The sequence below is a fragment of the Hemitrygon akajei genome, chromosome 4, assembly GCF_048418815.1.
Source record: "Hemitrygon akajei chromosome 4, sHemAka1.3, whole genome shotgun sequence".
Lineage (NCBI taxonomy): Eukaryota > Metazoa > Chordata > Chondrichthyes > Myliobatiformes > Dasyatidae > Hemitrygon > Hemitrygon akajei.
Window position 1 is genome coordinate 121,564,989 of NC_133127.1, and position 25,820 is coordinate 121,590,808.

A 25,820-nucleotide genomic window follows, 5' to 3' on the forward strand; every position below is an offset into this window, starting at 1 on the left:
AATGAATTAAGAAAGTTACTGGATGATGAACATAGCAGTGTTCAAGGATGGCATTGGAAAACTCAAAGATATCACTGGTAAATAGTGTTAAGTAAAAATGGCACACATAAGTTTTACAAAGCCCATCTGGTTCCTTATACCCTCCATGATAATTATTCAGTGAGTTAGATCGCATGGAGGCTGAAGGAATTCTTTCCAAGGTTAAGTGCAGCCCACGGGCAATGCCAGTGGGCCCAGTAGCCAAGACGAGTGGGTCCGTCAGGATCTGTGGTGATTTTAAGATCAGCATCAACACAATACTGAAAGACAATCAATACCCTCTGAGCAGGATAGAGGATACCTTTTCAAAACAGTCTGGAGGAAAACACTGCAGCAAAGTGGACTTAGCTGTGGCTTATCTACTGATGGAAATGGAAGAAGTCTCTGGTGCTTCTCATCATAAACACTCACAAAGGGCTTATTAGGATATCACTAGTGTTAGGGTTAATGTTAGGGTTAATTCGAGACTGCCATTACAGGTCAGGAGTGGCTCACGTAATGAGAGGGAGGGGGGAGCGAAACTGGGGACCCCGCTACACTGAAACTAACAGTGTCACGCGATTCAGTAAACAAAAGAAACAGGTAACTCGTGAGCATATGGCTGCGGGCCAATAAGATGGACACAAGTGCCCGATATTACCTAATATGTAGTGGGGGGTTGTGCTGGGGGGAAAAGGGATATAAATAAGACCAGATTGTAAGGGGAGGTCAGAACGCGCCTTCTCCAGCGACTCCGTCGATTCGCTGTGCCAGTTACGAATTCTGCAATAAACCCAAGTTTTGTAATATTCCGGTGTTGGTTGTCTCTCTTCCTAAACGAACACAGGGCAGAATTTCAAGCCCAACACTAGAATAGGCTTATTTTTGGAGTAACATCTTCACTTGCACTCTATGGACCAGGTGCTGCAAAGTAGTCCAGGCACTCAGTGTTACCTGGACAACATCATTTTTGCAGGTAAGAAATACAAAGAACATCTCCAAAATTGCAAGACTGTGTTACAAGATTATGAGCTCAGAACATGATGCAACAAGTATGATTTCTTTAAACCAAGCATCACTTATGGTGCTCACACCCTTGACGCTCAAGAACTTATACATGTGCTAAGAAAATTTCAGCTGTGGTGGATTCCCCAAGGCCAAAGGATGCATCACAGTTCTGGTCCTCTTTCAGATTTGTCAATTATTATAACAGATACCTGCCAAACCTGCTACTGTGCTCCACCTCTTGAACCCGTTACTACAAATTGGTAAGGAATGGCAATGGACAAAGCAGTGTAAAAAATGCTAGTGTCAGTCATTGTACTCAAACATTATGATCCACATTGTCCAGAGAATCTTGCCAGTGATGTTTCACCTTATGATCTAAGTGCAGTCATATCAGATGATATGACTGATGGAAGTGAACAGGAACGCTCCATAGTCTTTGCATCATATCTCCTTACCGCTGCAGAGAAAAAGTTGAGCACAGATTGACAGAAAGGCCTTGAGTCTGGTTTTGGGTGTAAATTATTTCAACCAGTACTTGTATGGGAGGGAGTTTTCCCTCATTACTGATCATCAAGAATTAGTGTCCATTTTTAACCCACTGACGAGTGTTACACTAACAGCAGTAGCACCAATCAAATTGAAGAGGACAACTAATCATTCAATTTCTGATGGATTGTCCTGTTTGCTCCTGTAGAAGGAAATAACTAATTAATTTAAAAAAACAGGACCCCTCTTGACGTAGTCTCCCTAATGTACTGTAAATCAAAAGTCATCCTAATATGGCAGAGGTGATCCAATGGGAAACCAGAAAAGATCCCACACTGTCTCAGGTCTACATTTCAACTCAAAATGGCTGAAATATACAGCAGAGATTCCAGTTCCCCCATTTTTACCAGTGTCAGGGTGAACTTACCCTTGACAGGGCTTGACTTATGTGGAGATTGAGAGGGGTTGTACCATCCAAGCTGAGAGTGAAAGTGTTGGAGGAACTACATGCTGGTCTTCTAGGTGTGGTCAAAATGAAAGTGTTGGTTTAAAGCTTGGTCTGGTGGCCTGGGCTAGATTAGCAGATCAAGCAGCTTGCCACACACTTTTCAGGATGTCAACACATGCAGAAGATACCCAGAACAGCACCTCTCCACCCCTGGGAATGGCCTGCATTGCCCTGGCAGAGGATTTATGTGGATTTTGCCAGACCATTCAGGGACATAAATTTCTTTGTAGCTGTGGATGCAGCTACAAAGTGGCCAGAAGCGTTGCTAACAGTCTCCACTGCAGCCTCACACACTGCTGATGTGTTGAGAAGCCTCTTCTAAAATAATGGTGTTCCAGAACATCTAGTCAGTGACAATGGACGACAGTTTGTTGCAGAACAGTTTCAGTCATTCCTAAAAATTAATGGAATAAGACATATTACATTGGCACTGCACCACCCAGCTTGGCAGAAAGGTTTGTCCAGAGTCTAAAGAACATATTGCGACCGATGTCATCAGAGCACACCACACTGACACTGAATGGAAGTTACCAATTTCCTCCTTGTTTATCGCAATGCAGCACACTTCACAACCAACAGCTCACTAGCTATGCTGTCCCTGAGTCATCCGTGACGTTCACGCTTGGATCAAACCCAATCTCAGAAGGAGTATCCAGGAAAAACAGCTGAGACAAACTGGGGGATCCTCAAGCAAGGAAGTTCAATATTTCACTCCCAGACAAGCAGTCCTGTTTAACTACTACAGAGGTGATCAATAGTGGGTACTTTGAACGATTGCGGGCAGATCCGGACCATTCTCCTACACAGTGGAGATTGCGTCTGATGTCATCTGGAGATAACATTGAGGAAAGTAGAGTCAATTGTTAGAGAAGAAGTGTTCAGAGCTGTCAGAACCACTGCCTGTAGTCCCAGATTCAATTCTTACATTCAACATGGAGGAGGCTTAAGAATCTGAGATTGTTTCTCAGCCACAAGTCTCACCTGCCAAGCAGAGTGACACCCCCCCACCCCACCAGCTCTTGTCAGGAAAGACATTTTCCCATAAGGGAAACAAATTACTCAAATTGATTACATCTTTAGGTCTGAATGGGGTAATTTAAAAACTACGATGCCTTGGATCTCTATACAGTAGTTGTTTTATATAGTATCATGTGTGTGTGTACATATACGGTGGTATGCAAAAGTTTGGGCACCCCTTGACAAAATTTCTGTTACTCTGAATAGCTAAGCGAGTAAAAGATGACCTGATTTCCAAAAGGCATAAAGTTAAAGATGATACATTTCTTTAATATTTTAAGCAAGATTACTTTTTTTATTTCCATCTTTTACAGTTTCAAAAAAGGAAAAGGACCCGAAGCAAAAGTTTGGGCACCCTGCATGGTCAGTACTTAGTAACACCAACTTTGAAAAGTATCACAGCTTGTGAATGCTTTCTGTGGCCAGCTAAGAGTCTTGCAATTCTTGTTTGGGGGATTTTCACCCATTCTTCCTTGCAAAAGGCTTCTAGATCTATGAGATTCTTGGTCCGTCTGGCATGCACTGCTCTTTTGAGGTCCATCCATAGATTTTCAATGATGTTTAGATCGGGGGACTGTGAGGGCCATGGCAAAACTTTCAGCTTGCGCCTCTTGAGGTAGTCCATTGTGGAATTTGAGGTATGTTTAGGATCGTTATCCTGTTGTAGAAGCCATCCTCTTTTCATCTCAGCATTGTTACAGATGGTGTGATGTTTGCTTCCAGAATTTGCTGGTATTTAATTGAATTCATTCTTCCCTCTACCAGTGAAATGTTCCCTGTGCCACTGGCTGCAACACAAGCCCAAAACATGATCGGTCCACCCCCGTGCTTAACAGTTGGAGAGGTGTTCTTTTCATGAAATTCTGCACCCTTTTTTCTTCAAACATACCTTTGCTCATTGCAGCCAAAGTTCTATTTTAACTTCATCAGTCCACAGGACTTGTTTCCAAAATGCATCAGGCTTGTTTAGATGTTCCTTTGCAAACTTCTGATGCTGAATTTTGTGATGAGGATGCAGGATAGGTTTTCTACTGATGACTCCTCCATGAAGGTTGTATTTGTGCGGGTGTCGCTGCACAGTAGAACAGTGCACCACCACTCCAGAGTCTGCTAAATCTTCCTGAAGGTCTTTGGCATTCAAACTGGGGTTTTGATTTGCCTTTCTAGCAATCCTACGAACAGTTCTCTCCGAAAGTTTTCTTGGTGTTCCAGACCTCAGCCTGACCTCCACCGTTTCTGTTAACTGCCATTTCTTAATGACATTACGAACTGAGGAAACGGCTACCTGAATACACTTTGCTATCTTCTTATAGCCTTCTCCTGCTTTGTGGCCATGATTTATTTTAATTTTCAGAGTGCTAGGCAGCTGCTTAGAGGAGCCCATGGCTGCTAATTGTTGGGACAAAGTTTGAGGAGTCAGGGTATTTATAAAGTTTTGAAATTTGTATCACTTGGCCCTTCCTAACGATGACTGTGAACAAGCCATAGCCCTAACAAGCTAATTAAGATCTGTGACCGTGGTAAAAGTTATCTGAGAGCTCAAATCTCTTGGGGTGCCCAAACATTTGCAAGGTGTTCCTTTCCGTTTTTTCACTCTAAAATTGTACAAAATAAAATAATACACTAATCTTGCTTAAAATGTTGAAAAGAATGCTTCATCTTTAACTGCTGTGTTGACACTTGATGGCAGAACACGAACCCATCATCGGCTCAGTTACTTCACTTCAATTAAAGCATGGAGCAAGATAAAAATCATCAAGGATGAGAACGGAAATTGAATAGTTTTTCAGTAACATCTACCTGGTCTCCCCATTTTCTCACTACTACTGCTCAGCAGGAAGTGCAGCAGTCTTGAGCCCCACGTTGCCAGGTTTGGGAGCAGTTGCTGCCTTGGACCCACTGGGCTCCTGGACAGGCTTCACTCGCCTCAGCAGTGAACGGGCTGTGCAGCTGTGGGCCCACTTCTGAGTTCATGTTCTGTATGTTATTTGTTTACTTTTTTATTGTTTGCATGATTTGTTTTTTTACTCATTGGGAGCTTGATGGTCTTTGGCTGTGTGGGTTTTTTAAGATATCTATTAAGCTTCTTTGTTTTGAGGCTGTCTGCAAGAAGATGAATCCCACCTTTGTATCCAGTATACATACATTGATAACATATCTTATTGAACTTTGAACTTTAGTCTGATTTTGGGGAGACTGGCAATGATGAATTCTCCTGGATCTTCCTTAAGATAGGTGTCTCTGTCCTTCTGATATCCTGTGATAGCACCCCTACTAATTATCTTCCTGTTAGACTCAACTGCCTGCTTTTCATCGATATTTCCTTTAATGTCCAACACTTCTCTACCAACATAAGAACATAAGATTTATGAGCAAGGATGGGCTACATGATCCTTTGTAGCTGCTCCAGCAATCGTTAATTTTAAAGTCACTTTACAGCACTGTCATCATATCCATTGATTCCCTTAATATCCAGAAATCTATTTATTGATGGTTGTTTTGAATTAAACCGACAGACTGACAATTCTAAAGACTTACCACTCTTATTGGGTGGCCATGGTTTCTGATTCTAAATACTTTTCTATACTATTTAATCTCTCCTCCTAAGGCAAACCTGCCATCCCACAAATCCATCTGTACACGCTACATGGCAAGTTATATTTTTTTGGGGGGTAAGTGGATCAAAACTGGTCTACCACTCATAAAAATCCTATATAATAGCTGTAAAGCACCTTAACATCTGTTTGTGTAATAAATGTTAATGAAATATATGCGATCCATTTGCCATTGACCCTATCCTTAGAGTCTGTTCATGATCTCTTGAGACCTTGCTCTCTCTTCATCCAAACCTAATCTCCTCAAATTTATTTCAATGTCCTCCCCAGCTTCACCTCCTCCAGCTGCACCGATCTTCTACTCCACTGATCTCTTCATTATCTTCCCCAACAATCCCTGACTTCAGGTTACACTTGGCACTCATTATCTTCTGTTAACTCAACCTCTTACTCCCACTGATCATTTATTTTTGCATGATCTTCTCCTCAGCAATCTCCCCCTCTGTCTCCACTGGAAAGGATTGAAATTAGAAAGCCTGCAAAAAACAATTTATATGCAAATGCATGTACAAGGCCTAGAGTAAGCTGTTGTAATTCACACAATATTTTGGGCATTATGTGTTTAGTATCTCAGGTTTGGAATGTCTTGCTACAGGCCTTTTGCACACCATGACTCCAGTGCTCAGAACATGCATTGATGCATTTCCAGTGCAAGGAATTCTCCTTGTTGCCCAGGCAAACGTTTAACCTTCAAATAACATTACCAACACATCTGGTTGCTTCTCTCTGCAGCTCATTGGAGCTTTTGTGCAAATCACCTGTCATATCCTCTGTATTAAGCATCAATTAATCATCAAAGTGTTATTTGGCTTTAAGTAGTTTGAGATTTGCTGAAACTAGATGAATTTCTACAAGCGCACTTGCTTTCTTTCTTACTGGCTTGTGACTTCTCAGGTAGCATCACATTGCTGGCAGTGTTATGATGGGGATTCATGGTATTTAGTTCTGCACAGCAAGTCCTCAAATTTTTACTTAACAGCCACATAATCTCTCAGGCAGTAACACAGCAGATAAATAGAATGTGACCTAATAACAGAAGATCAAACATAAAATGTTGAAAATCAATAAACCACATTTACTCCAGTTGGTGAATGGTGCTGATAAAATTTAACTATGTGAGAAAGGACTGTAATATTTTCTCATGCATGTACATTAATATTATATATAAAAGAAGTTTTGATTCCTTAAGATTGGTGTAGCTGGGGTGGTTGTGGGGATAAGCTCCCTCTACCTCATTAAATGCTCCCAATGTTGTGCATCTCAGATAGCTTCTGATATCCAAGTCCAGCTCCTGGCCTTCACATGTGGCTTATCAAGTAAGCAGAGTGGAGCCATGGAGAAGGGACAAAGGTGGGTTACTGGCACCTTAAAACCAGTTGCTTCGGTCAGATGGGGCTCATCAGCCATGGTTGGCAGCTCACCTAGGAGAAGGAAAACTCTGATCTCAAGCCTCCACTGCCACTCATTGAGAAACCTTTGGGAGTAAACCCTGAGGAAAAATGCGAAACTGAAGACCTGAAGACAGTCCAACATTGATTTCAACCTGACAGGCAACTACTGTGATGCTGCTGTTGTCCCTGCCCTGCTTTTGGATTCATTGGTTGCATGGAGAGGGTAAACCTGCTTCATAGCAATAGCTTGTTCTCCATATCAAACTGCCCTGGCTGGCAAGCCAGCTTGCGTATCACATAGTCAACTGTGACACAACATCAATGTTGGAAATAACTCATAAAATGTGTAACTCGGGTGGTTGATTGTTGGGTTTCGTCACCATATTAGAAAACATCATGAGGGCACTGTTCACTTGTAGTGTGTCCTCCAAATGTTAAGTTTTTATATACTTATCAATGAGTTGATTGGTAGTCATTATGGAAACTCAGTTGTGATGTGAGGGGGAGTCTCATCACTGATTAGTTGCATGGTGAACTCTGTAAATTTACGTTGTCTGGAATTCTGCCTGCATTAGCTTATAAATAGCTGTTAAGTGGCATGACCGACTCTCCCTAGTCTCTACCCACTAAGATCGAGAGGTGCACATGTTCGAATGGGCATCAGTGAAAGTCACGACGCAAGCAAGCAAATGGCATGCAGGACAACTCCTAGAAGCATGGTTTTCCCACAAGCAATTCTGTAAACAGACATGTAGAACTCCTAGAGGGTTTCTATGCAACATACAAGCAAGCAATCAGTGACAAGACCCCCTCCCACATCACAATTGAGTTTTCATAATGGCAACCAGTTGACTGATTGATAAGTATATAAAGGCCAGGCATTCAGAGGACACACCACAAGAGAACAGTGAACTCATGCTGTCTCCTCGTATAGCGATGAAACATTTGCAAATGGATTGCCAAGGTCAGAGAACGGCTCAACCCAACCAGCAACATCCATGATCAACAAAGACCAGCAGAGGCCCTCAAGAAAGGAAGATTTTAATTTAATTATTAGATTTTGTTCAGCTTCCCAATGATGTTGATCTCTGATAGCCTCTGACAACCATATCCAGCTCCTGGCTTGACGTGCGGCTTACCTACTAATCCCAGTGGAACCATTTCTAGTGACAGGAGAAAGGGCAAAGGTGGGTTACTGGTGCTGTAAAACCAATCACTCCGGGCAGATGGGACTCTCAGCCTTGGTTGGCAACTAATCTATCAGTGGTTCTCTGCATGGGCGACATGGCCCCATGGCCCCCCCACCCGGGGCCATGCTGGATTTTGTAGTGGACATGGGTGAAAAAAACACCTGGGTGTCACAAGAGTTTCTGAATGTGTATATGATAAGTTTACTGTTTTAATGAAATATTAGTAAATTATATAAATAAAAAAGTAATGAATATATATAATTTAATTGGAATCCTGAATGAAATGAGTGGGAAAATATGCTTGATGATGCAAACGAGGCAGCAAAACAGCTTTGTGTCGGGAGAGCGTTTTGGCATGTCAGTCATTATCTCTGCCCCTGCACAACCACACACAGATCACTGTTCATACCCTGCAGGGCGGTCCGCTGAGCCCTGCTTCATGCCCACTCCCAAAGCGTAAACTGCAGATTGGGCGTGGCTGAGTACAACATGGCCAGTCAGTCAGTATGTAGCAGCAGGCTGGTTCGGTTTGCCATGCAATGATCCCTGTGTGTTACAACACTTATAAAACACGACATGAAGGCTGCAGTTACTGCAGTGGGATCACCTGCCAGAAACGGCTGAACTGCAAAGAGACGAGAATGCCTGAGCACACGTCCCTTCACCGGTCACTCGTAAAATAGAATTGCAAGATGATGACCTTGTATATCTTGATCTTTTGAAACAACTGCACTCTGATATGGAATTCTGTTTCAGAGACCTGCTGGGGATGTATATTCCAGATTGGGTGGTGGATACATTTGGGGAGAATGTGAATGGTGTTGACATCAGAGTGCAAAAATATCTCATTGAGCTGCAGAGCGATATAGCGGCTCAAATGAAACTCAAGCACAGCAAGAAAAATCTCTGGATAACTAGTGATATTCAAAATAAGTTTCCATAGCTCTGGGAGAAAGCAAAGTTATTTTTAATTGGATTTCCCACCTCTTGTCTAATTGAATGTGGTTTTAGTCAAGCTCTGCACCTGCTGTCAAAAGCTCACAACCACCCTGTTGTTGTGAAAAGAGGTGATCTTTGATCATCGTTAGCCAAGTTGCAATCAGATATTCAAAAACTCGCTAGTTTGCATCAATCACAAGGATCTCACTAACTAAGCAAAGTAACAATATTAAACACTTATTTCTTGCTGGTTGGAGGAATATTATATATATATTATAAATAAAACATCCTATTCTAAGCTTTGAAATAGTTTTATTTTTCATACACTGTACATCCATAGTATAATATTTAAAATATAATGATACTTATAATCTGTTATAACATAAATATTGATTGTGTACTAAAATAATTAGTACAGTTGACTAAAACAACTTTAGTAACTAATAGAGACTTTGGAGGGTGGGGGGACACAGAGGTAAATGGAAATCACAAGTGAAACACGAACAGAAAAAGGTTCAGAACTACTGATTAATGAGAAGGAAAAAGCTGATCCCTGGTGGCTAGACCCATTCATGGGGAAGGTTTCAGGACTAAACCCTGAGGAAAAGTGCAGAGCTGGAGTCCCCAAGGCAGCCCTATGTTGAGGATAACGCTGACTGGCAATTCCTGTGATGCTCCTCATGCCAAACTGCATCGGCTTCTAACGTTCTTCATCAGCTGACTGTAGAGGGGAAGCCCGTCACATGGGCAACAGCTTGCTCTCCGAATCGTACTGCCCTGGCTTGCATATCACGTAGACAACTGGGTTGTCATATACGTGCTCGACCTCAAACAATGGTGGAACTCAAGAAAAGAAGACTTTAATTATTAGATTTTAATGATCTCTATTTAGCTTCCCATTTTTAGTATTTGCCTCAGAAATTGTTACAAAGCGTCCGATATTACAAGTCACGTAAAGTGAAAGGATTGATCATATAATGAATAAGGAAGAGATTTATTTTGTCTATCGAGGTATTAATTTACTTTTAAAGGAGGAATGATTCATCTACATCATATAATATTGAGTTGAAAACTGTTTCATTTGAAGAACATTCAGAGATGAATTGCCCACTACCAGCAAGCATTGTTGGATAATACAGCACAACACTCTAGGCAATAGAAAACTTCACATAATGAGCTGAAATGTCAAGAAATATTTGGGAATCATACATCATCATAAATGAGGGGCATGTCCTTTGCTGATGTATTTTAATGACGGTGACCAAGAATTCTCAAAGGTCCTTGTTCCCCTTGCAAATGAGATGTCTTAGTTCACATCTAGGTACATCCAGGGTTACATTCAGTCACTGATTTGAATAGGAAGGCTAACCATCTTTTTGATGCATTTAATTCAAAACCTCTGTATCATTTCACCCAACAACACAAACGAGGAAACTAAGAGTGAATTGATAACTATGTGAAAGTAGAGCTTAAAGGTGGATACATAAATGCAAAGTCTAGAGCAGTGGTTGCCAATCTTTTTTACTCCATGGCCGATACCATTAAGCAAGGAGTGCATGGACCCCATGTTGGGAACCGCTGGCCTAGAGCGATAGAAATGCAACTTCTTCCTACTGTTCCTGTTGGTAGAATTATTACCCAGTGGAACACCACTGAAATGCTTGTGGATGGCATTGCATTCATATATTATCGTGGGCTTTGCTACTCCCACAATGCTTGACATGGTTCCTCATCACATCTGTCCCTTAAGCAAGGACCCAAACTCTTACCAATTGTCAAATGACAATCCTCTCAGGTAGAGGAGTGACAACAAGGGACTAGAAATTCTCTGGTTGATACAACCATGTGCTAAATTGTCGCAGTCAATTATTCCAATCCAATTAATTTGCATTATTCAGGTTTCTACCTTGCACAAGCATATATGGTTTAAAGAGCATGGTTGTAAACTTACTACAATTAGTTTTAATTTCAAGAGTTCTGCTAAGTTGCTAGAGTTGACCTGTGGAGACTGATATAATATTTGAATTCTTAAAGGGTTGGAGAGCACTGCATCCAACCAATGCAATGACTGGTTGTAGATATTGAGAACTCTCCCAACAACCAGGACAGCACAGGAAGGGAAAGAAATCCTCTTTGACAAACACAGACCTAAGACTGATGTACGCTAACACATACATTACTACACTTAACATCTCTCTAATACTAGCACTGGCTCACACCTTACACACATTCTTAGTGATTCAGGCATAGCAGCTTTATCATACACTTGCCATAATCTCCTTCTCTTTGCAGGAAAAGGTTGCTCACATTTAGCAGCAGACTGAAGGGCGCCTTAGTCTACCAATGGGTCTAATGATCTGGTGGTAAGGATGCTGGTAACCATAGAAACAGTTGCACAGACACATTCAGGCTGTCATCTACAATGGTTGCACTGGAATCAAAGACCATTCAGGATGGCCATGTGAATATGTCTAATAGCATCCTTATAATCTATTCAGATCTTTCCCCAAAATTTTGACTCCCATTAACCTCCAAGGGGTTCAAAAGTGTCCTTTTTATCCGAACTTCTTATCATGGACTTTCTTTTCAATATATTATTTATGATACTCAAGAAATCCTTGAGAGTTTGGAGTCAAAAATGGAAGAGGAAAATACTGCATCTACCATCACACCCACCCAATTCATGTTCGGGAACATCAAAGTACAGAGTGTTTTAGAGGCATGATCTACAGATGGTGAACCAACATACAAGAATGTTTTCCACCCAGAATGGTAAGAAAGATCACCTCAAGTGTCAACTCACTTGAGGGCAACAAGATACTTTATGATGAAGACCATGTTGAAGACCAGCTTGTTGTAGAAGACTGATGAAAATGCAAAATAATGATTGGGATGTTCGGGAGCATGGAATATTCCTTCATCTTTTTACAATGTTTTGAGTGCCTCTTGAAGACTGTCTTCTGTAGAACAATGTTGTGAACAATGTCAACACTCAAAGACTATTAATGTCTGGTGCAGCACCTAATAGCAGAGACCTTAGCCCCCACAGCCATATTGGAAAACAGCAGCCGAACATAAATATTACATGGGTACTCTGACTGCTTCCAGCCAGGTTCACACACAAAATGCTGGTGGAACACAGCAGGCCAGGCAGCATCTATAGGAAGAAGCTCTGTCGACATTTCGGGCCAAGACCCCTCGTCAGGATAGAGCTTCTTTCTATAGATGCTGCCTGGCCTGCTGTGTTCCACCAGCATTTTGTGTGTGTTGCTTGAATTTCCAGCATCTGTAGATTTCCTCATGTCCAGCCAGGTTCACCTTGCTTTCAAAATGACAATACATTCCACTATTGCCAAGAGTTCTGAGTCTCTCATAATGCCCAAGCAGCCTGTTGCTGGTTTTATTAACCTGGTTGGGATGCGTTAGAAATTCCATGGTATGAACTGGCTGAATTCGATCAAGATGAAAAACTGATACTTCCACCACTTGATCTGTGAAAGGGTCTGGCAGCTGGCTAGTCTAGACTGATACCACTTACTCAGACAGTGCAACTCAATACTGATCCATCCAGGTGCAGAGGTGAATATAGTTACTCTTCAGGACAACGTGCTAGCTCTGCCTTTCCACGGAAACACTCAGTTGATGTGATAGATAAAAATATGTGGAAGACCAGCTCTATGGAAACAAGTTAAAGATCATCCGATTTTGCTTTTGATTGAATGTTTGACATGTTGAATTACTTGAATCTAGCTTTAAAGATCTATGTAGGAGTGGACACAGGAATGATCAGTGCCCGAAGGAAGACATAGAAGACATGGAAGATGTGCTATTGGAATTTGGCTTTCCCTTTATTCATTATCATTCTTTGGAGGTGGGTGTTGTAGTGAGGTCATCAGTTGATATTCATTCCTGGGGCTTTGAGTTTTTGTTGCCATTGAGGCTGGAATGGAACCATCGCCTGTACCTTCTGAAATTGACTGTGTTGGGAGAACCTGACATGGGAGATAAAATGAATGAGCAAGAATAAGACAAAAGAGACAAGGGTGTTGTTTGATTTGAAGATACTACTATGCATGTAAAAGTGGTTACCCAGACGTGTCATTGAATTTTTAAATGGTAAATGTTGAGAGCCCTCATCAAGTTGAGCATTAAGATCTTATCAGTTGCAGTCATAGTCTATATCTTGTTGCTGTGGTGAAAGCTCTGATTGATCCCAGCTAAATGAAATAAAACATTGCTCATGTTTTTGACATTGCACAGAGACGTATGACAGAAAGCTTCTCCTGCAAACCATTACAAGATTTCTCAATAGTGGAGCAGCTTCACAAAGTAATGAACCTCTGTACTCGATGCACAGCAGTCACATTAGTAATGTGTCTATTTCTGCAATTTCTTCTCAGTGCTGAATCTCAGGATGTTTTTGTTAGGGGAATGTTATGGTAGAGTGAAGAAGCCTCTATGAGACCCAGATGGTCATTGCTAGGCACAGAATGCAATAAGGAACATCCCGACACCACATCAAGACCTCTTCTCCTTGATGCTGCCTTCACCCTTCTTGTAAAGCGTAATATTCCTCTTTTCCTCCACTGGCATCTCCTTCTCCTGCAGCACAGTGGCAAAGGTATTAATGTGGAAAAATCTATGGAATGTTGCACCCAGTAAAGCAGGCAAGAGAATCCAAGCAAGGCAATCTCAGACTGTGGATTCCACAGTCACTCTCCAGGAAGATCAAAGTGGCTTTGTGGCCTTTGGTTGTAGTAGCACTCTTGCACCTTCCAGCATACACAGGACCCAAACCTAGAGCAAAATGCCATAGTCAAAGGAGACAGCCACTGTCACCACAGAGTCATCTGTGCATCTGATGCAGCATACTGGACTGCCATGGGACAAACAAGTTTGTGAGCTTCCTGGATGCTTAGTATTGATTTTGAGTTACGTTTTACTGGTCACACATTACATGATCAGTATGCTCAGGGTTCAGCAGCCTTTGTATTTACCAGGAAACTCTTAAATTCAGTGGGGAGCCTTTGGTGAGATTAGCCAGAGTTAGAGTCCTACAGTACAGAAAGATGCCATCCAATCTAGCATCACCATGTTGACCATGAAATATCCATTCATTCTAGTTCTATTTTCTAGCACTTGGTCCATAATTTTTCTTTGTATTGGCAATTCAAGTGCTCAATTTATCCCCAGGCCTCAGGCCCCTTCTAAATCTCTTCTCTCATACTCTAAATCTATGTCCTTTATTTTTAGACCTCTCAACCTGGGGAAAAGTAGCTTACTTTTCCTTACCAATGTCCGTCATAATTTTGAATGCAAGTCCCTTCTTATTCTTCTCAACTCCAAGCAAAACTCCCAGCCTCTCCAACTGTTCCTAAACACAGCAACCCAGCAATATCCTGGTGAATCTTCTCTGCACCTTCTTCAGTGTGGTTGCATCCTTTCTGTAGGGTAGTGAACAGTACTATATACAAAACTCCAGCTGACAACTCTTCAATGCTTTATTCACTTGTATCAGGAAATTTCTGCTCTAGTATTCATTGCTATTTCAGCGAGCCTTCTATACTAGCAAATCAACATATCTATGACACCCATTGATGAAAGTATATTCACCTCCCTTTATGGAGAGAGTAGCCTTGATGTACTATGTTCAGCAGAGGGTTGAAAACTGTGTTCTGTGAAAAACGATCAGGTGTAATCACTTGGAATGTTTGGGTCTTGACAAGCTCAGCACTACAGTAACCTTACCTGAACTGACAAGTCCTGCAGGAGATGCATAGTTTGAGATCCATCTGCAGAAGGTGGTGGACCTCTAATGTCACTGCTTTTGAAAATTCCATTTGGAACGTAAGGCCATACCCCAGAAGAATGTTAGGGATGAGGCAGCTAGCCATAGCCCTCCTGCCTTCCTTTTCCAGATTCTGATATGTTTGACTTGTCTTTGGCTCCTCTGCTCTTGCTTCTGGTTGTAATGGACCATGAATAAAGAACTGAATACTAAAGAGTAAGCAGTGGCAATAGCTTCTATGACTTCCACACCCACTCAGTCACCAATGGGTCTGTAAGGTAACTGATATTTTCTTTAAAATGGAGAGATGCAGATTTGTTAAGACTGACTGTCTACTTTTTTCATTGGCTATTTTCTGGGATTCACCTTTACAGAAGAAGTGCTAATTGGACATTGTATGTAAAATTACATTGCCAGTGTACAATATAAGTGCTTCATGTGTAGACATATCAAATTTATAAAAAATACTTGATAAAAATTCCCATATGGAACAAAATGTCCTTTAATGTATTCAGAGAGGAATCCATATTTTTATTTTGTGAAGAGCTGTGAGTACTCCTTGGTGCCCCAGGTATTGACTCTCCTCTGAAGGCTTTAAGGGAATGTTAAGAATCTGAAAGAATACATTATCATTATCTCATTTATTTAAGACTTTCACACAAAACTCAGATATAAAAATGGAAACAGACACTAGCATTTCACCCTCATATTTCTTGAGTTTTTAGTGAAAATAATGCACTTATCATTAAGCAATCACTATTGTAATGAAGTCGTAATTGTTTGGATTCCAACATTGCCCAAGTGAAAAATCAGGTAAATTAAGAACACAATCAAAACTAATGACGGGTACAGGTAACTTCAAGAACTCTACCTTAAGATCATCGCAAAGAGCATCAAGGATTTAGAATCAACCATAGTTGCCTTCAGTGTTAGCTGTGGTCTAATTGAAAGCACACTCATCTATATTCTATTCAGGCGCTAAATACTAGGCTGCCATTGATGTAGAAAATGCAGTGTGTGCTTCATTGTTGCCAAATCTATCTTACAGATGAGACGATATATTACGAATCCTTCTTCTTTGTTGGGCGATAAATCAGGTTGCACTATTCCAAGGAGGAGAAGGAGAGCTAGCTCTGGGATATGAGCCAATATTCATCCTTTAATTATCAATCATGAAACCAATACCACATTATTGGCTTGTGAGACATTATATCTCAATTTTCATCTGCTTTCTTGCAAAAGCATATTCAAAAGTACTGCATTGCCTGTACAGTATCCTGGGAACCCTAAAAGGGGTGTGAAAGGTGCTAAGTAAATGTAAGCATTCTTTTATTTTTACATTTTCTATCCAAATTGTCCTTTGAGTTTTATGTAGTTCCTTGTCTTCTTCCTCTACTATTATGCCCCATGAGGATAAACTAATTTGGTTTGCTAAAGTGACTTCTGTTTCCTGAAGTCACAGTCATCAGTTTTTTATTGGATATAATTTCACAAGTTGGATTCAATTCAGTCCATTGGCAAATCCCTCTGGAATGTCACATTGTCTCGATTTGAAAACGAAACAGTCCAATACTAAATTGACAGCAGTACACAAACTCAGAGCAATGCCCCAGGGCATTCACTGATCATGGTTTGGGACATTCTAAAATGAATGATATGAAATAGTTGGCAATGGCAATCAAATAAGTGAATGTGGCAATGTGATTACAGTAAATCAAAGCATGTTATAAATGAATGCAGATACTTCTCAGTGTGAGATCAGAGAACAGATGAGAAGAAAAATTGATTTAACTAATATACACCTATTTCTTCTGCCTCATTAACAACCACAGAATCTGCAAAATATGCAACCTTTAAAGCAGCCAAAAATACTATTTACACATGTGTGAAGCCAAGTACCTCAGGACACATTTGAATTGCTTTCTGCTCTGAATCTTTTCATAGCATCAAAGATTTTACAGTGCTGATCAAGTTTAATAAATTGATCTAAGGAGCTGGTGATGTGTGAGCAAAGTAATTTGCAATAAAGCACCTTTCACCAGCCCACCAGCCTGTTCTGGACCTGTTTCAAATCAAGCCAAACAAAACTCAAGTGAAATATTCAGCATTACTTTGATCACTTCTGAAGAGGTTGGAGTGAGCCAACAGCTCATTGTCCCCTGGGGATATCCATAACTTGAATTATTTCCATCTCATCATTTCTTCCTCCAACTCCAGTTCACACTCTCTCCCCATCTTTCAAGGCACCACTAACTTCTCAGCTGTAGGTGAACATTTTCAAATAAATCTGACTGGTTTCACAGTTTGAGATCTTCACAAATGGTCATATGTCTTTATTTCTGAGATTTCATTCTCAAATGAAGTTTAATTCTCATTATAGAAACGTGAACAGTGTCAGAGGTTAAAACCATGGGCTAAGAGCCAGAGTGGTATGAGAATTGGTTATTTTTCATTTAGCAAGAACTGGCTTTAATCTTTCCTGGTGTGATGTGAGATTTTATGACCTCATACCCCTCTCGTCACAGAAGAAGCTACTGGCAGACTGGCTGTGAAGGATCAGAATCCCTGTGATAATGATATGGCAAGTAGTAGGAGGCTAATGGATGGGTAGAAAGGAAGCCCAGGATGTAGGAATAGCAGAAAGCAGGTGTGATAATATGAAAAAGGATTCAGATTTCCTAGCTGAGGAAAGTTACAATGTAGAAGAATGAGGGAAGATTTGATAGAGGTATATAAAATTATGATGGGTATAGATAGAGTGAATGCAAGCAGGCTTTTTCCACTGAGGCTAGGGGAGAAAAAAACCAGAGGACATGGGTTAAAGGTGACGGGGGAAAAGGTAAAAGGGAGCATTGGGGGGGGCTTCTTCACACAGAGAGTGTTGGGAGTGTGGAATGAGCTGCCAGATGAAGTGGTAAATGTGGGCTCACTTTTATCACTTAAGAAAAACTTGGACAGGTACATTGATGAGAGGTGTATGGAGGGATATGGTCCAGGTGCAGGTCAGTGGGACTTGGCAGAAAAATGGTTTGGCACAGCCAAGAAGGGCCAAAAGGCCTGTTTCTGTGCTGTAATGTTCTATGGTTCTATGGTCAGTTCTCTGGCACTGAGTCTGACGCTGTGACTCTGAAGACAAGGGGAGATACGAGATGAGCTGTGCTGATAGGGGATTTGTTAGTTACGGGAACAGAAAGGGAGTTTTGCGGAGGAGTTTGAGACTCCCAGGTGGTACCCTGTGTGCCAGGGTTTGGGACATCTTGGATCGAGACCTCTGCATTCTTAAGTGGGAGGGTGAGCAGCTGGAGGGTGATACCTACTATATCATGGTAGGTACCCATGGTATAGGAAGGAAGAGTGACGAGGTCCTGCAAAATGATTTCAGGGAGTTACACACTAAGTTAAAGAGCAGGACCTCCAGGGTTGTGATCTCAGGATAGCTATCTGTGCCACATGTTAGCAAGGACAGAAATAGGAAGATTATACAGTTTAACGTGTGGCTAATGAATTGGTGTAGGAAGAAGGGCATAAGAATTTTGGATCATTAGGCTCTCTTCCAGGGAAAGTAGGACTTGTACAGAAGAGATGGTTTGCACCTGAACTGGAAGGGGCCTAATATCCTAGCATAAACTGATGCTGAAAATCCAGGTGACACACACAACATGCTGGAGGAACTCAACAGGTCAGGCAGCATCTATGGAAAAGAGTACATAGTCAATGTTTTGGGCTGAGACCCTTCATCAGGGTCTTTTCCATAGATGCTATCTGGCCTGCTGAGTTCCTCCAGCATTTTGTGTGTGTGTGTGTTGCTAATATCCTAGCATGAAGGTTTGCTGGTTCTGTATAGTGGGGTTTAAACTACAGGTGCGGGGGATTGAAACTAGAATGCCAGAACAATTAGTGGAGAGGTTGTGGAGATAGATGTTGTTAATACCTCGGGCAAAGTCATGAATTGAATGGTTGAACATGATACATTGAATGTCCTGAGCTGCATATATTTCAATGCAAGTAGTATCATAGGAAACGCAGATAAGCTCAGGGCATGAATCAACACATGGAATTATGGAATTGTAGCCATTAGTTAGACTTGATTGCATCAGGGGCAGGACTGGCAAATCTATATTCCAGAGTTCTGTTGTTTTAGACACGACAGAGTAGGAGGGATTAAAGGAGGATGGGTGGTGACACTAGTCAGGGAAAATATCATGGCACTGCTCAGTCAGAAAATCCTGGAGAACTTGTCTAGTGAATTGTTAGGGGTGGAACTGGGAAATAAAAAAGGTATGACCATGTTAATGGGGCACCCGACAATCTGAGGAATTTAGAGGGATCTAGATGGAGCAGAGTTTGTCAGATACATTCAGGAAAATTTCTTTAATCAGTCCCAACAAGAGAATGTGTGATAGTTGATCTGCTGTTAGGGAATCAGACAGGGCAGGTGACAGAAGTTTGGGTAAGGGAACACTTTGCATCTGGCAATCACAATGGCAGTTGTTTCAAAGTAAATATGCGAAAAGATAAGTCTGGTCCATGGGTTGAGATTCTAAATTATAGAAATTTTGATGGCTTCAGATAGGATCTAGCAAGTGTGGACTGAAACAGGCTGTTTTCTGCCAAAAGTGTACTTGATAAGTGGGAGGCCTTCAAACATGAAAGTTTGAGAGTACAAAGCTTGTATGTGCCTGTCAGAATAAAAGATAAAGATAACAGGTGTAGGGAACCTTGGTTATCAAAAGATATTGAGTCCTGGTAAAGGAAAAAAAGGATGTGACTAGTGGGTATAGACTGGAAGGACCAAATGATGTGATTATAAAGTATAAGAAGTGCAAGAGAATACTTAAGAAAAAAATCAGGAGTACTAAAATAAGGCATGAGGTTTCCCTGGCAGACATGGGGAAATGAAATCCTAAGGGATTCTACAGATATAAGAGCAAAAGGATCGCAAGGGACAAAATTGGTCCATAGACAATAGACAATAGGTGCAGAAGTAGACTATTCGGCCCTTTGAGCCTGCACCGCCATTTTGAGATCATGGCTGATCAATTCCTATCAATACCCGGTTCCTGCCTTGTCCCCATATCCCTTGATTCCCCTATCTATAAGATACCTATCTAGCTCCTTCTTGAAAGCATCCAGAGAATTAGCCTCCACTACCTTCCGAGGCAGTGCATTCCAGACCCCCACAACTCTCTGGGAGAAGAGGTTTTTCCTTAACTCTGTCCTAAATGACCTACTCCTTATTCTCAAACCATGCCCTCTGGTACTGGACTCTCCCAGCATCTGGAACATATTTCCTGCCTCTATCTTGTCCAATCCCTTAATAATCTTATATGTTTCAATCAGATCCCCTCTCAATCTCCTTAATTCCAGCGTGTGCAAGCCCAGTCTCTCTAACCTCTCTGCGTAAGACAGTCCAGACATCCCAGGAATTAACCTTGTGAATCTACGCTGCACTTCCTCAACAGCCAGGATGTCCTTCCTTAACCCTGGAGACCAAAACTGTACACAATACTCCAGGTGTGGTCTCACCAGGGCTCTGTACAAATGCAAGAGGATTTCCTTGCTCTTGTACTCAATTCCCTTTGTAATAAAGGCCAACATTCCATTAGCCTTCTTCACTGCCAGCTGCACTTCTCATTCACCTTCAGTGACTGATGAACAAGGACTCCGAGATCTCTTTGTATTACTCCCTTACCCAACTCTATACCGTTCAGATAATAATCTGCCTTCCTGTTCTTACTCCCAAAGTGGATAACCTCACACTTATTCACATTAAACACCATCTGCAAAGTATCTGCCCACTCACCCAGCCTATCCAAGTCATCCTGAATTCTCCTAACATCCTCATCACATGTCACACTGCCACCCAGCTTAGTATCATCAGCAAATTTGCTGATGTTATTTTCTATGCCTTCATCCAAATCGCTAACGTAAATAGTAAACAGCTGTAGTCCCAATACCGAGCCCTGTGGCACCCCACTAGTCACCACCTGCCATTCCGAGAAACACCCATTCACCGCTACCCTTTGCTTTCTATCTGCCAACCAGTTTTCTATCTATGTCAATGCCTTCCCCCTGATGCCCTGAGCTTTGATTTTACCCACCAATCTTCTATGTCGGACCTTATCAAATGCCTTCTGAAAATCGAGGTACACTACATCCACTGGATCTCCCCCGTCTAACTTCCTGGTTACATCCTTGAAAAACTCCAACAGATTAGTCAAGCATGATTTACCCTTGGTAAATCCATGCTGGCTCGGCCCAATCCTATCACTGCTATCTAGATATGCCACTATTTCATCCTTAATAATGGACTCTAGCATCTTTCCCACCACCGATGTCAGGCTGACAGGTCGATAGTTCTCTGTTTTCTCCCTCCCTCCTTTCTTAAAAAGTGGGATAACATTAGCCATTCTCCAATCCTCAGGAACTGATCCTGAATCTAAGGAACATTGGAAAATGATTACCAATGCATCCGCAATTTCCAGGGCCACCTCCTTTTTTTAGTATCCTAGTATGCAGACCATCTGGACCTGGGGATTTGTCAGCCTTCAGTCCCATCAGTCTTCTCATCACCGTTTCCTTCCTAATGTCAATCTGTTTCATTTCCTCTGTTACCCTATGTCCTTGGCCCATCCATACATTGGGAGATTGCTTGTGTCTTCCTTAGTGAAAACAGATCTAAAGTACTCATTAAATTCTTCTGCTATTTCTCTGTTTCCCTTAACAATTTCACCCAATTCATTCTTCAAGGGCCCCACATTGTTCTTAACTATCTTCTTTCTCTTCACATACTTAAAAAAGCTTTTGCTATCTTCCTTTATATTCCTGGCTAGCTTGCATTCGTACCTCATTTTTTCTTCCCGTATTGTCTTTTTAGTTAAGTTCTGTTGTTCCTTAAAAACTTCCCAATCATCTGTCCTCCCACTCACCTTAGCTCTGTCATATTTCCTTTTTTTTAATGCTATGCAGTCTCTGACTTCCTTTGTCAACCACTGAGGCCCCTTTCCCCCCTTTGAATCCTTCTTTCTCTGGGGATGAACTGATTTTGCACCTTGTGGATTATTTCCAAGAATACCTGCCATTGCTGTTCCACTGTCTTTTCTGCTAGGCTATCCGTCCAGTCAACTTTGGCCAGCTCCTCCCTCATGGCTCCATAGTTTCCCCTGTTCATCTGCAACACTGACACCTCCGAGCTGCCCTTATCCTTCTCAAATTGCAGATAAAAGCTTATCATATTGTGATCACTACCTCCTAATTGCTCCTTTACTGCGAGATCGCTTATCAAATCCTGTTCATTACATAACACTAAATCCAGAATAGACTTGTCCCTGGTCGGCTCTCGTAAAAGTTGTTCCAAGAATGCATCCCGTAGGCACTCTACAAACTCCCTATCCTGTGGTCCAGCACCAACCTGATTCTCCCAGTTCACCTGCATGTTGAAATCCCCTATAACTACTGCGACATTACCTTTGTCACATGCCAATGTTAACTCCCTATTCAATTTGCACCCAATATCCATGCTACTGTTTGGTGGCCTGTAGACAACACCCATTTAGGTCCTTTTGCCCTTACTGTTCCTCAGTTCTCTGGAAGATCAGAATGGTAATCCATGTGTGGAGCCAAAAGAAATGGGGAGATCTTAAATGATTTGTTTGCATCTGTATTTATTCAGGAGACGAACACAAAGCTGCATCAACTTCATGTACACCTTACAGAGGAGGAGGTGTTTGCTGTCCTAAGGGAAATTAGGGTGGATAAATCCCTAAGGCCTAACAAGATGTTCCCTCAGACCCTGCGGGAGGCATGTAGAAATTGCCAGGGCCCTAGCAGGTATACATAAATCATCCTTAGCAACAGGCGAGGTATCAGAGAAATGGATGATTGCTAATGTTGTTCCGCTGTTCAAGAAAGGCTGTAAAAATAAACCAGGATACTACAGGCTGGTGAGCCTGACATCAGTAGTGGGAAAGTTATTGGAAGGTATTCTGAGGGACTGAATATATAAGTATTTAGATAGCCAAGGTCTGATTAACTATAGTCAGCATGGGTTTGTTTGTGGTTGCTCGTGTCTAACCAATCTCACAGCATTTGTTTTTGAGGAAGTTACCAAGAAAGTTGATGAAGGTAAGGAAGTGGATGTTGTCTACATGGACTTTAATAAGGGATTTGACAAGGTCTTGCTCGGGAGGTTGTCCAAGAAGATTCAGTTGCTCAGCATCTAAGATGAGGCAGTAAATTGGATTAGACATTGGCTTTGTGGGAGAAGCCAGAGAGTGGTAGTAGATGGTTGCCTCTCTGATCGGAGGCCCATGATTAGTAAGGATCAATGCTAGGTCTATTGTTGTTTGTCATCTATATCATTGATCTGGATGATGATATAATTGATCTGGATGAACTGAATCAGCAAATTTGCTGATGACACTAAGTTAGAAGGTGTTGTAAACAGTGATGAAGACTATCATGGCTTGCAGTGGGATCAGGATCAGATGGAAAAATGAGCTGAAAAAAGACATATGGAATCTGGGAATACAGGTCCATAATTCATTGAAAGTTGCATCATTAAGAAAGCTTTTGCATGTTGGCCTTCATAAGTCAAAGTATTGAGAACAGGAGATGGGATGTAACGTTGAAGTTGTAAAATATGTTGGTGAGGCCTAATTTGTAGTATTGAGAGTAGTTTTGGTCACCTCCCTACAGGAAAGATGTAAATAAAGTTGCAAGAATACAGAAAAATATTAGACAGATATTGCCAGGTCTGGAGGACCTGAGTTATAAGGAAAGATTGAATAGGTTAAGACTTTATTCCCTGGGACGTAGAAGATTGAGAGGAGAATGAATTGATAAACATATACAAAATTATGATGTGTATAGATAAGGTAAATACAAGCAGGCTTTTTCCACTGAGGTTGGATGGGACTACAACCAGAGGTTGTGGGCTAAGGGATAATGGTGAAAAGTTTAATGGGAACCTGAGTGGAAACTTCTTCACTCAGAGAGTTGTGAGAGTGTGGAACGAGCTGTCAGCACAGGATTTTTAAGAGAGGTTTGGATAAGTAAATGGATAGTTACGGTATGAAGGGCTATGTTCCCAGATCAGATTGGTGGGAGTAGGCAGTTTAAATGGTTTGACATAATTTAGATGTGACAAAGGGCCTGTTTCTGTGCTTATACTTTTCTATGACTCTGTAAGAGCTGATAAGGCTTGAAATGTGATTAGAAGGACAGAAATAGAGCCCAGAAGTCAAGCACAGGAGCTCACAGCTGAGAAGGACTGGCTCCATGGAAGATTATCACCCAGGGAGGAATTGCAACTCAGAGTAGGGGTGGAGGCAGTGGTGGGTTAGTGATTGTGATGATCACAATGAGGAGAAAATTTATCCAATTTCAGGATGGTATTATTTTTATTCAGGCAAACGATGAAGAAATATCTTGTTCTTCCTGACGCATATGCAATGTCAGCGATCTCTGTTGAACCCAGAAGTCCTCACCTCCCTTCATTAGAATATGGAGACATAGGAACTAGGACCAGGAATAAGCCATTCAGATCTTCAAAATTGTTCTGCCATCCAACAAGATCACAAATGATGTTCTACCACAAACATCATTTTTTGCTTGATCCCTGCAAACTGTGAGTTCCTAAATATCCAGAATTTTCCATTTTGAAAGCAATCAATGACCAAATCTTCACATTTCTTCAGGAATCTTTACAATCTAAAGATTCACGATATTTCTTATTTCAAACCTACATGGCCTCATCCTTATTTGTGTGACCCCTGGTTCAAGACTGCTACTAGTGGAAATTGTCTATCTGTCGGGGTTTCCTAAAGACTAGGAATTTAGTTGGCCGAGTGGAGAAGTCCAGGTCATGCACCTTATTGATAATTAAACATCATCCCCAAACCATTGTTGTTTTCACTTCTTTATTCTGTTACACGAATGCAGATGTTTCAGTTCAAGTTTTTTGTTCCTTCTGTAGTAAACTTAATTTTACAGGGTGTACATGGAATGGATAATGAAGCATCATCTGGCAAATAATTATTTTTCATTTCTGATCTCACTGAACTGAAATCATATCAATATGGATCTAAGACCGATTGATTCACATGTCTCACATCTGATTGGCTAAAGAAAATATAGAGCTGAATCAATGAAACCTCCGCAGTGCTGTGATGGATATAGCTCTACAGGAACACTGCCACTTCTGAAGCAGGACATTGAAGTTTCAGGTTCTGTTTCAGGGCCTTTAGCGTAAAAACGAACTTAGCTTTGCAGCAATGTTCCGTGGGAATGTTGCAACAGTAGAATCACAGTTTATAAAGAATCATAGTAGAATCTCCTTCTGTGTAGATTGAATACTCCCTGTGCAATTTGAAAGTGAACTAGTGTGAATAAATATCCCACAATTAGCCCAATCACATCATTATTACCAAGCAGCCTGCTGGACCTTGCCCTCTGCAAACTGGCTTCACTTTTTAAACGTCACTATAGTGAACTTAGGATTCACTTTTTCAACAATACTCTAGTGAACATGGGATTCACTTTTTTTGAACATTACTATAGTGAACACCTGGATTCGCTTTTCAAACATTACTATAGTGAACACCAGGATTCGCTTTTCAGACGTTACTATAGTGAACACCGGGATTCACTTTTCAAACATTACTATAGTGAACAGCAGGATTCACTTTTTAAACATTACTATAATGAACACCTGGATTCACTTTTCAAACATTACTATAGTGAACACCGGGCTTCACTTTTTAAATGTTACTCTAGTGAACATGGGATTCACTTTTTAAACATTATTATAGTGAACACCTGGATTCACTTTTCAAACATTACTATAGTGAACACCGGGAT